The following is a 12,119-nucleotide window of genomic DNA, read 5'->3' as shown; positions in this document are numbered from 1 at the left end:
AGCTAATTTCAGGGGACAGATTACAATTTAACCTGCACGCTTACTGGCTGACGGAATACATGGGAAAACTTGCAGTGGGGAAAAGGCATGGTTCAAAAATAGATATAATCCTCATCCTGAGTGCTAGGAGAATAACCACTATTAAGTGTTTCTCAAAATTTAGCAATGAATATGTCACATATGAAGCAAATTTTGACACTAACGCCTAATTTTGATTTAAATTACTTTTATTGTAATATTATTTATCTATGTATAAACAGAAAATTAGCCCTGATGACTTCAAAAAAATTCATAAATATAACTATAAAGCCTATATCATTCAAAATAACAGGCTTAATATATTATCACCGATGATGTTGTTTATATGAAACTAAATTGCCACTTCTAAGTGACTGCACTGCTGAGTTTTAGCATAGAGATTTTTGTAAATTCCACGTGGCTGTGCTATTATTTGTCATGTAATAACGTGCCAATCCTTCGAACAATTTTCTACATTCTAAATATACTGAAATTTTGTTTAGCAAAGCCTTCTGGGTTTCAAATGCCTTTAACATTAACACATTATTGCAATGATCTCTCTCTCTCTTTCTCTCTCCCCCCCACTCTGATTTCTTATTCAATCACAGCAGTACAATTTGAAATTGCAAGGCACCCAAAATTATAAGGTGTTTAATTAGGATCTCATTGATATGTCATATCAGTATTTTTTAAGAGTATACAGAATAAACACTCATAGATATATAGTTATTCATAAACATCTCACAGGAAATCCATGGACCCCAGAAAATAGGTCTGAGGATGTCTGATTTCTGAGGAAACCAAGTTTGAAACACACCCACTAAACATTAAAAGTCTTGAGGAGAAGAGGTATTTTAATGGCTTTTGTTTATTATTTGTTTTCCAGGAACAGTGACTGATTTTTGCAGTTAATCTGAGGTAGAAATGATGAGAGAATGTGTGAGACGAGGATGCATTAGACGAAAATGTTCCTTTTTCCTTTGCAAGAGTTGCTGCCCCCAAATACACATCTTCCTCAGTGAGAACAGTGTTTATAATATTTATAAAGCACTCCAGATTTTCATTCTGTAAATCTATTCTTTCTGGGCTTTTAGCCAAGATGTAGAAACATGCTGATAACTCTGGTGACAATTTCTGTATCATCTAGGTCATTATTATAGTTACAAATAAAGTACTTGAGTTGTATGCAATTTATAATTCTATTTAACAACAACAAAAAAAAAGCCTGAATTTTTGTTTTATTTCTATTTCAACTGCTTCTGTTCTTTGAGACTATAAAGATGGGCATTTACATGATTGAAGACTGGCCACAATGGTCAGTCTTATGTTACTGAATGTGGGTGAGAAAAATAAAAGGTTGAAGGAAATCATTCAACTCTTAAACATGAAGCCGCTAAAGGCCATGGTTTATTCATTACTTCTGCAAATACTCCAGTAGGGTTCATAGCTTTAGCCCCAAGTGATCTTATGCTGGATTCTCTCAGTTCTTCTGCTACTCCTTCAGGAAGCGTAGCCTTCCTGTCCTGAATAGGGAAGACCTGGTATTTGGGATGACGGAAGCCTGGACAGCTGTAAACTGAAGGATTTCTAGCCCACTGTCCTCCAGGGCATTGAATAGCCCTCTGGTAGCAGAGTCTCCATGGCTCCACCTGGCCTGGTTTTTAGGCATAAAGGATCTCCTATTGCTAATGAAGCAAAGTGGGTTGATGGCCCTTTGAGGAAACAAAACAGAGACTGTACACTGAGGAAACCCTAGAGTCTGGAGATCCAGTGTCTCATTCTCAAGCAATAGGGCTTAAAAGTGACTGCTGAACGGCTTGAGGTACTACAGAGCTAGAACAGCCAAAGGATGATCCATAGAGAGTGCTTCTTTGATTACAAATCTGCAGCACTGATAACAAAATACCATTTGGAAACTAATTCTAGTAGTTCACTTCTGGGAATTTATCCCAAGGGATTAAAAGAGGAGGCGCAGAGGTGCTACAGAGGTGCTTGTGGCACCGCCACCAGTAATGGAAGATTGAAAACAAGGTCAAGGCTCCATCGTGGTGTGTGGGTGCATGAAGTTATCAGAACGTGGTAAAATGATGCTGAACGGCGTGCCAGGAAGTTCAAGACAAAACATAGAGCCCCATGAAAAGCAGGCAATAAAGTAATTTCTAAAGTATAGTATGAGTCAATGTCCCCACTAGAAACAGATGGCACACTCAAGTTAGGATAGTTCTCAGATGGCTTAAGAAAGGACTATTTACGAAGATATGTGTTGTTCACAAAACCCATGGGGTTCCACAGGAGAAGGCTTAGCTCACCAAGCCCAGTGTGGCAGGAAAAGGGAAGAAGCAGTTCCTAGAACCCAGAGAGCTGTCTAGGGAAGCTGCAGTGAGAGGAACTAAGCTTTGGCTGAGGTTACTGGAAGCAACCTGGGAAGGAGGGAGCCAGGGAAATAAAAACCTGCTTCTTACTCTCCTCTCTCCTTCTGATCTTCCAGGTCTCTCACTCACTGAACCAAAAGAAGCTGGAGGGCAAAGGAGGCCTTGGTGCCTTTTGGGACAGAAAGATGGAATGAAATTCATCTATCTAAGAAAAGGACTGAAATATACCAGCACAGGTGTAGTCAAATTTTTATATATAAATGGATCCATAAAAAAGGAAGAGAATACACTGAAATGCCAGTGGTGGTTTTCTCGAGGGGTGGTGTGATGGAATTACGGTGAATTTTTTTTTTCTTTTAATTCAACACAGTGCAAAGGCTACAGTTGGTAATGTTTCTACAATGAACATTTCATTGTTGAAACAGAAGTTTACCCATATTCATTTTATTATAGAATGCAAGTTTTAATATCTATACTTATTTTCAATATGAGGTTTTTATACTGGTTTCTTTGTTTAAATAAAGAAAATTAATCACTGGGAATGTTGAGGATGGACAGGTGGTTCAGGCACTTCTCGAAATCCTTTTTTAGAGCTGCGTGAGACAAACATATTTACTGCAAGGTAAACATATAAAGGCAAATAATAATACGTAAGAAAAAAAGGAATGAATGTAGAGTTTTATTCTACACAGAGTGAAACTCGCTAAAACATAATCCAAAATATTTTGGTTTTTTGTGCTTTAAATATTTACCTGAAACAGTGATAAAAACTTAGGTCTCATAAATATGCTAGTGATCAAACTGCCAGTGAAAATATGTCACAAGTTGGAAGGTATAAAGAAGCACAGAGCTAGATTCAGAAATGAAAGAAGTACCACAGCCCAAGAGAACTTGATACAATGTTTTTCAGACACCTTCAAATGATTGGGAGTAATGATCAAAAATAAAAGGAAGACCACTGAACAGCACGAGGAAACCAATGGTATACAACGTAGGTTTTAAAAAATGTGTGCAAGAGAGGACATTCTAGATGTAAAGAAAGAGATTTTTCAGTCTTCTAGGAAAAATTGGATGATAAAAATGAAATTTTTTCCACAAAGGTTAACTTTAGTTCTGACTGCTTCTCATATAGTTACAATCCTCACAATACACAGACACTCCTACCCAACTTGTAACCTATTCAAGATAAACTCACTGCTTGGATAATTACCTCGAGAAGGATCCTACTCTTATGATCATTTAACCTCACTATCTGAATTTATCAAAATTAATAGCTATTTTTTTAAACAATCAAGAAGCAGATAAAAGAAAACATCCATTTGGCCAATTAGGGAAATTTTCTGTTATGATAGGTATAATTGGTAAGTTCTGGGTCAAGTAGAGTGAAGCAACCCATCGGATCATTACACTCATGTAGATCAAAGAACTGAGATGAAAAAAGGTATTTTCTTTTTTTTTTTTTTTTTTTTGCTTTATAACAAATTTAATCAGTTATACATATACATATGTTCCCATATCCTCTCCCTTTTGCGTCTCCCTCCCACCCTCCCTATCCCACCCCTCCAGGCGGTCACAAAGCACCGAGCTGATCTCCCTGTGCTGTGCGGCTGCTTCCCACTAGCTATCTACCTTACGTTTGGTAGTGTATATATGTCCATGCCGCTCTTTCACTTTGTCACAGCTTACCCTTCCCCCTCCCCATATCCTCAAGTCCATTCTCTAGTAGGTCTGTGTCTTTATTCCTGTCTTACCCCTATGTTCTTCATAACACTTTTTTTTCTTAAATTCCATATATATGTGTCAGCATACAGTATTTGTCTTTCTCTTTCTGACTTACTTCACTCTGTATGACAGACTCTAGGTCTATCCACCTCATTACAAATAGCTCAATTTCATTTCTTTTTATGGCTGAGTAATATTCCATTGTATATATGTGCCACATCTTCTTTACCCATTCATCCGATGATGGACACTTAGGTTGTTTCCATCTCCGGGCTATTGTAAATAGGGCTGCTATGAACATTTTGGTACATGTCTCTTTTTGAATTATGGTTTTCTCAGGGTATATGCCCAGTAGTGGGATTGCTGGGTCATATGGTAGTTCTATTTGTAGTTGAAAAAAGGTATTTTCTAGAAGTGTTAGAACCCAGCAGTCACTTTGCAGTAATAATAGAAAATAAATCCACGTAAAATTTTGAGATAAAAATCAACAAATATCAATACTTTTCAATTCTTTATTATTAAAGCAGTTGGAATGACATTTAAAATTTTCTCTGGGGAATCCACCGCCTTTTTTTTTTCTTGCCAGAATTAGTTAACTGCGCACAACAAAATGTAGAAAGCAGGGCCTTCTACTATTTTGTCAGAAACTTAGCAATGTCACATACATATTCCATTATTTAAGCAGAGAATTCTATTTAAAAAGGAGTTTCTCATTTATCACTTGTAAAGTATTTTCTTTTTTGGCTTTTTGCTACAAAAATTCCTTTTTCAAAATCAAGCTCCCTGTCAACACTGAGCTTATCACTGAGTTTATCCTGGCAAGCAGCCTAGTGAAAGTCTGGCTTATTGAAGAGCTGAGTCACATTACCACATGCAGTACATTTTGTTTGGCTTTCTTTTTTTCTCCTATTTCCATACATATGAATAAATCCGTAGAAGAAAAACAGCATATAAATTGCTTTTACGTGATAGAATAATGTCTGCCTACCTGGACCGTATTGGGTGTCAGAAGCCCTAGTATTAACCCATCCTTGCTCTCCTGATGGGCCAAGTCACCTCATCCTGTTTTCTGATCAGAAACAAGATATAACACCTTCCAACCTTAATGGAATTGTTTAGCTAAGGTATATGAAAATTTGTGACAAGTAAAACAATTAAAAACATAAATTATTCTTAAGGTTTTGAAAGAAAATAATAAAATATAAGGGATTGGAGAACAGAATAGAGGAGATATAAAATGGATACAGAGGAAAACGTGTTTACAATTTTCAGAAAAGGACTGGATATCAATCTCTGTCAGTTTAAAGTTTTTTATAGGCAGTGAGAGGGGAAAGAAAGAATATGAATGAGAAGTCATGCATGCACGTAGAAGCTTCACCGTAAGGATGCAGAGGAAGCAACCCTCTTTTTTATAGTTTATAGGGCTGCCTGGCAAAGATTTAATGGCCTCAAGTGATTCCCACTGTCACAGAGATCATCATATTCCCCTGTATTTAGGTTAAACCATTACAAAGCTCATTAAAATGTAAATATTACCTAGGAAGGCTATTAAACCATTTTCAACTATTTAACTATCCAATTACCCAGCAATGTTTTAATAGAAAGCATTGCAAAAAGGAGGTGTTTTCCTAGATAATGGAATAAAAGAAGCAAGAACAGGGCCCTGGTTCCAAGCTTCAGCATACAATCGTCTCTTGGTATCCAAGTAGGGAATTGGTTCCAAGACCCCCTCAGATACCAAAATACACAAATGCTCAAGTCTTTTATATAAAATGGTGTAGTATTTGCATATAACCTACTGCACACCCTGCTGTATACTTTAAATTATCTCTAGATTACTTTTAATACCTAATACAATAGAAATGGTGTGTAAATAGTTACCAGTGCACAGCAAATTCAAGTGTAGCTTTCTGGAGCTTTCTGGAATTTTCTTTTCCAATGTTTTTGATATGCAGTTGGTTCAATGTGCAGCTGCAGAACCCTATGGAGGAACACTGAAGGAAAACCAAAGTTTTAAGGTATCTAAAGAGCCACTATACAATGAGAGTTGTTTGTGTTCACAAATGCTTGTGGGACAAGCCCCTGGGTCTATACATGGACTCCAACAACAGAATAAAATAAAATCCTTACACAGAGTTTAGCAAGACACTACACCTTTATGTCCAAAATGTCAATATCCTACCAAGTCAGCACAGCCAAGCCAAACTTTACATACACAAAAGAATCACTGTTTTATCAGATAGAGCAATAAGGAGTTTGTCCATAGTGAGAGATTTACTCTTAGAAAGCAGGGAACTGACAAATCACTTTCCAGCATCTTGACAGCAATCTTGCAACATAGGTATGATTACACCCAGTTTGAAAAATAGTGAGAATGTTTCAGAGACGTTAAGGAGCTTCCCTGGGGTTGCTCAGATGGTGGGAGCTGGAACTCGGTCTACAAGTGAATTTAATTGACTCCAAAGCCTGTGTTCTTCCCACCACAGCTTGTGAGGGGGTGGGGAGCTAGGACATGTTGAAAATTGAACTTCTTTCGGTTGTCTCTGTGCAATGTGGTCTGAACACTGACTATAACTTGGATATCACACATTTATATAGTTACGATTAAACATTAAAAAGATTTCATTGTAATTTTATCATAGCTAGTCCCCACTATGACAGGGAGAATTTGAACTGTGCTTTTGGAAATACCTCTTGGTCACTTATTTATGGGCTCCAACCATAACAGCACAGGACTTTGACAAGGAACAGTGTTTTTTTCCAAAACGCATTTGTTTGCTAACTAAACAACTTGGCACGTGGTAAATCAGGCTCATATACCCAAATCACCAGACCACAGAAACACACACCATATAAAGAAACAACTAGTAGGCGGCGAAAAGAATGACCATTTATGAATTTACTCATCTTAACAACATAACTAGGCTGAAAGCTTCTCGGTTACCATAACCCGCAGCACGGTTCAGTGGCCCAAAGACAGTGAGTCTCTCTTGTTACAGCATCCACAAGTGTAAAAGTAAAAATGTGAAGGTAGTCGAACCAACATACAGCAACAAGTAAGATTTGGAACCAAGATCAGTAAGAGAGATCGATGCGTGCTATGTAGGCTGCTGAAAGGCATCAGATGAAGACAAAGGCCATGGCTTTTCAGAGAAACAGAACGTCTGTGCCAGGTAAACCGTAATTAATAACCCCATCATGATTTCACTGCCTGACGAAACGCTTCGAGAAAGCCAAGTGGAGACACAAGCCCACGATCTGGTCATTTCTTGTTACACAGTAAGCACAGAATATACTATGAATATATACTAGGACTACATTAGGACTATACCAGGATTCTTGTCAATTTAAATCCTAGAATGAATCAGCAACGTAATTTAAATCCTAGTTAAACCCAATATATTACTAACATTTTAAAAGTCTATGTATTCAGTAAAGAATATGTATAGTGTTATTGTCAAATACTACTGTGAAGATACAACCATTTTTCACTTTCAAAATGACAAAGCCAACCAACCAAACAAATAATAAAGACCAGTAACAAAAACTGCAACCATGCCCCAACTGGCTGCTAATTTCCATGAAAATTGTCAAAAAAAATCAGAACTGAAGCAAATGTAACAGAACTAAGCTGTGTTCTTTGTATCTTACTTCAACAGGTATTTCTTTTAAAGTCACCAGGTTAATTAATTATTCCTACAAAAACAGGAAAATGTGCCAGTCTGTCCTTTCTATGCAATGTCTCCACCACGAACAATAATCTGGAACTTAAGATAATTAATATTATATAGCCTTGCCTTTGAACAACACAGCTGTCAGCCATGAGACTTTAAAATTAATAGGCTCTTTGAAGCTATAAATCAGAAATCATGATAATTTTATATAATATTTCTTAAAAGGCACTTACCTTTTTGAAGCAAAGCACACTTCTGGCAGCAAACTGCCTGTTAAAATAAAACATATCATTTATTGGTCTCCAGTAAATAACCTAAAGGATGATGCATTGTTATACATAGCACAATTATAGGCCAACTTTTAAAACTTTTCCTGATCTAATTTAGTTTCTTTTTTTTTTACTAAAAATTAAAATCACCTCCTTGGTTGTAATAAATAGATGCCTTTCTGTTCAGTGCATGTGCACTGAAACCACAGAAGCTAATGAGTTTCATGTTTGAGAGCAAAACAGAAATTACGGGGCACATTATCCAGGTCATGGCTGTAGATTTCAGTACCTTCCATTCACTGACTGTAATGAGATGCACAAGAGTTAATGTCGACGAGGGAAGTTTTAAGGGTTAGGTCTCCCAGCAAATTTCATTTTTACTAAATAAAAATAAAGCACCATCACATAGAAATTATTAATATAAGATGTACTCTTTTCAAGTTTGCATTAGTTATTTGAGTGTCTTACATACTTCTCACCAAACTGCATTAAAATCTGGGAGATTTAATTTACAATACTTCACAACTATCACTGAGATGAAAGGAAGCCATGGTTCCACACGATATGCAGCCAAGATTGTACTTGAAACAACACTGGCTTGAATCAATATAACATTTAATCCTAATCAGAGTCTGGGACATAGTAGGAGAAAGAGTAACTGTAGAAGAAACTCTTTTGATCATACTTCCTTTCTCACAGGACCTGAATTCATTTTCTCGAAGCAAATAGGAAAAATATCAAGAATTTCCTTAGGAACTCTGTTTGCATATGTAAGACTACACAGATGCGTCTTTTTCTACTGCCTACATATGTCACAAATCCTGACACTGAGGTGCCTCTAGGTACTGAAAAAAATTTTTTTTAACTGAGTTTAATCATATCCTCCAAACAAGTTAAGATCCAAAGCCTTGCAAAATTGATAATGTTTAGATATTCATTTGTAAACAGAGGTGGCTCCCAGTTCAAAGTCACCTGAGTGCACTTGAGTGTTACATTGTCAGGACAGGAAAATCACTTCTCACCCTAGTCCTAGCTGGACTCTCTAATGAGATCTACAGATGGGGTAGGAAGTACTCAGAGATGGATGGAGAGCCAGTCTGAGAATGCCAATGGCTCCAGGAGTAGGAAGTGCTCAGAGATGGATGGAGAGCCAGTCTGAGAATGCCAATGGCTCCAGGGGTAGGCTGTGCTCCCGGAAGACCCTCTGTCACCCCTGGTGCCCCACTGTCCCTCTGTCTGCCCCACGCAAACATCAGGCTAAATTCCCTCTCCAAAGCTGCCGCTCTCAGCCATTCAGGGCAAAAGGGATTGAGGGTAAATCACACAATGTAACTATCCCCCTGCCCACAGAGATGATTTCTAGATATAAATGGAAGCATTTGGTATTTATATTTATATCAAATGCTTCTATTTTGCTTTGATATACACGGAAGCATTCAGGACAAAAATAAAGTTCAAGTCCTGTTAATTCTTGCACATCAGCAGTTTACTTTTCCCCAGAATCACTACAATAGCTGAACTTGCACAGTCTCTCACGATGGCTGTCCTTCAGCTTGTTAGGGGGTCTCCACAGCCCACTCCTGTCCACACACCTCACCCCAACCCTAATCCAATGTCCACGCAGATGGCACAGTTCTCTTTTTCAGGAGTAGATATAGTCAAGTTTCAGCACTACTTAAATCGTTTTGTTATCACTCATAGAATGAATTTCAGAAGCCTTGGTGTGGCTTCTGAGGCCCATTGCTCTGAAGCCCGCTGACATCTCTAACTTCTCATGACACCCTCCGCTCACCACACTGCAGATACGGGCTTTTTCTCTGCTCAGATCAGCCACCCTTTTCCTCATGTCAAGTCAGGATCTTAGCCAATGTGAAAGCCAAGGAAGTCTCTCCACCTGTGTGACCCTTGACCTCACTTACAGATCTCAAACATTTTTTCCTCTAAGTCTTCCCAAGAATCCTAAACTGGATCTCTTTTGCAAAAGAGCAGTTATGTTTTGCTCAGCTTCCTCTTCTCAAGCACTGCAGAGGAAAGGTTTGAGCTCTTAGTTCCCGGATGGAAAAAGTGAACCTAACATCTACTGTCTAAACGGGCGAACTTCTCAGACTCAACGCGGGCATTCAGCAGACTAGGTGCCTGCGCACTACACGTGATCCAGGATCCAGGAAGAGCAAGCCTGGCCACACGACACACACCATATGGAGGAAACGTCAGCATTTATGTGGATGCTAAGAAGGGCATCCCGACTTTAACGTTTAAAGGGAAAACCTCTAAACTGATGAGCTTTAAGAACTGATGGTTTCTGACATACCATGTTCCGTAAAGTGTAAAATGTCTTCGGTGTTCCTTTCCCGTACTAAGCAGCTATCATTAAAAAAAAAAAAAAAAAAAAAAAAATGCCCCTCAATATTGTCAAGTAAAATCAGAACAGTATGCAATGAACTTATAAAGCTGGACCCACAGTACAAATCACGGCCACCAATTACAGGCAACCTGGGCTCATTTCTGGGCAAGCCCAGAGCTGCCATTTCTCACCCTCTTATCAGCTTCTCTCTCTATCATCAACACATTCACACTCATCAGCTTATTTCCCATAACGGGCTGCAGCAGCTGACATTTACTCCCCAACCTGAATGTACTGATGATGGGCTGGATGTGAGGATAGAAAAGAGATAGACATTCAACACTTCTAAGCGCTTTCTACCCTCTTTGTAATCAGGTCAACGCAAAACCCTCTTTGAGCACAACTCCGAACAGCAGACTTGCCCTCAGACTCTCAGCTGTTAAGTGAAGTCTCCACAGAGAAGGGTAAAGAAAGAGCTGAATATAGGAGCACTGAGGTCCTTGAAACAGGCCTCTTCTTAGACTTGTAAATCTAAAAATCTCTGGTTAAGTTCATCTCCTTGTGTGTGTTTATGTGAGAGAGAAAGAGAGAGAGAGAGAGGAGGTGTGTGTGTGTTGCACACGCACTAGTGGGGTGAGCAAGGTAATGTATTTTCCTCTCTTTGGAGACTGAAGTCAAAGTGTGAATCTTGAAGACTGAGCGGGATTTAATCAGACAGTGGCAAACGAACAGATAAAAGGTAAAGACATGGGGGAAGCTGACAGCCTAGAGTTTTACTCAGTACATCACTTTGGCTGAATTAGAGACAGAAAAGGATAATGCTGAAGGGCCCAAATCCTTATGCTGTGTTAAGATGTTTCTACTTCTTTCACTGAAGAACACAGAGGATTTTGAAAAGGAAGGCTGATACCATATTTTTAACTTTGATTATTGGGTTAGCAGTATGGTGGCTGGTTACCGTTGGTGAAATAGGCCTGCTGGGAGACTTCTGATGGAATCCATAATTGAAAAGGTGAAAGACTTGACTGAGAGGCTGGGGGAAGTAAACAAAGGGAGAACTAAGCACATTCCCAAGGTATTTAGGAGGTGCAACTAACACATAGCTTTGGCCATGTGAGGACAGAGGTGTATAGAATATCTTTCCATACTTGGTATGTGTGATGAAAGCACCCATGTAGCACCCATTTCCAAATGAGTGTATCATGAAAGTAAGAAGGATGGAGAATAAGAGAGAGAAGATGATGTGTTTGTTATCAGACTTTTTAAGGTTTCAGATTTTGAAGCTTAGCAAAAACTTGGTAGACTCGGTTCAATGCTTTGATATACACTCTAATTTTATAATTGAGCAAATTAAAACTAAAATATATGATATCTGCTATCTCAAGGTCATACAGCTACTAGGTAGTAGAGGAAAGATTTTATTTCTACTTTCTTGACTCCAGATCCCATTCTCATTATAGAATTGGCTCTCAGCTTTTAAATCCATGCCTAAATATCACAATTTTTCATCTGTAATTTGGCGATGATATCTCTCCCTTTGATTTATCTAAGATGCCGTGATGTTAAAATTTAGTAAATATAAGCAGCCATCTCTCCAGTGAATGTTTCCGTTCCCTTGGTGTGATATCCTTTTGAAACCTAATTATTGATAGACAATTACCTTTTCAAAAAATTAATGCAAATGGTCTTGCAGCTTGGCCCTACCATTCCACATTGATTC

Source organism: Mesoplodon mirus (genome assembly GCF_964341445.2).
Source record: "Mesoplodon mirus genome assembly, chromosome: 20".
Taxonomy (NCBI): Eukaryota; Metazoa; Chordata; class Mammalia; order Artiodactyla; family Ziphiidae; genus Mesoplodon; species Mesoplodon mirus.
This window is presented reverse-complemented; position numbering follows the sequence as displayed.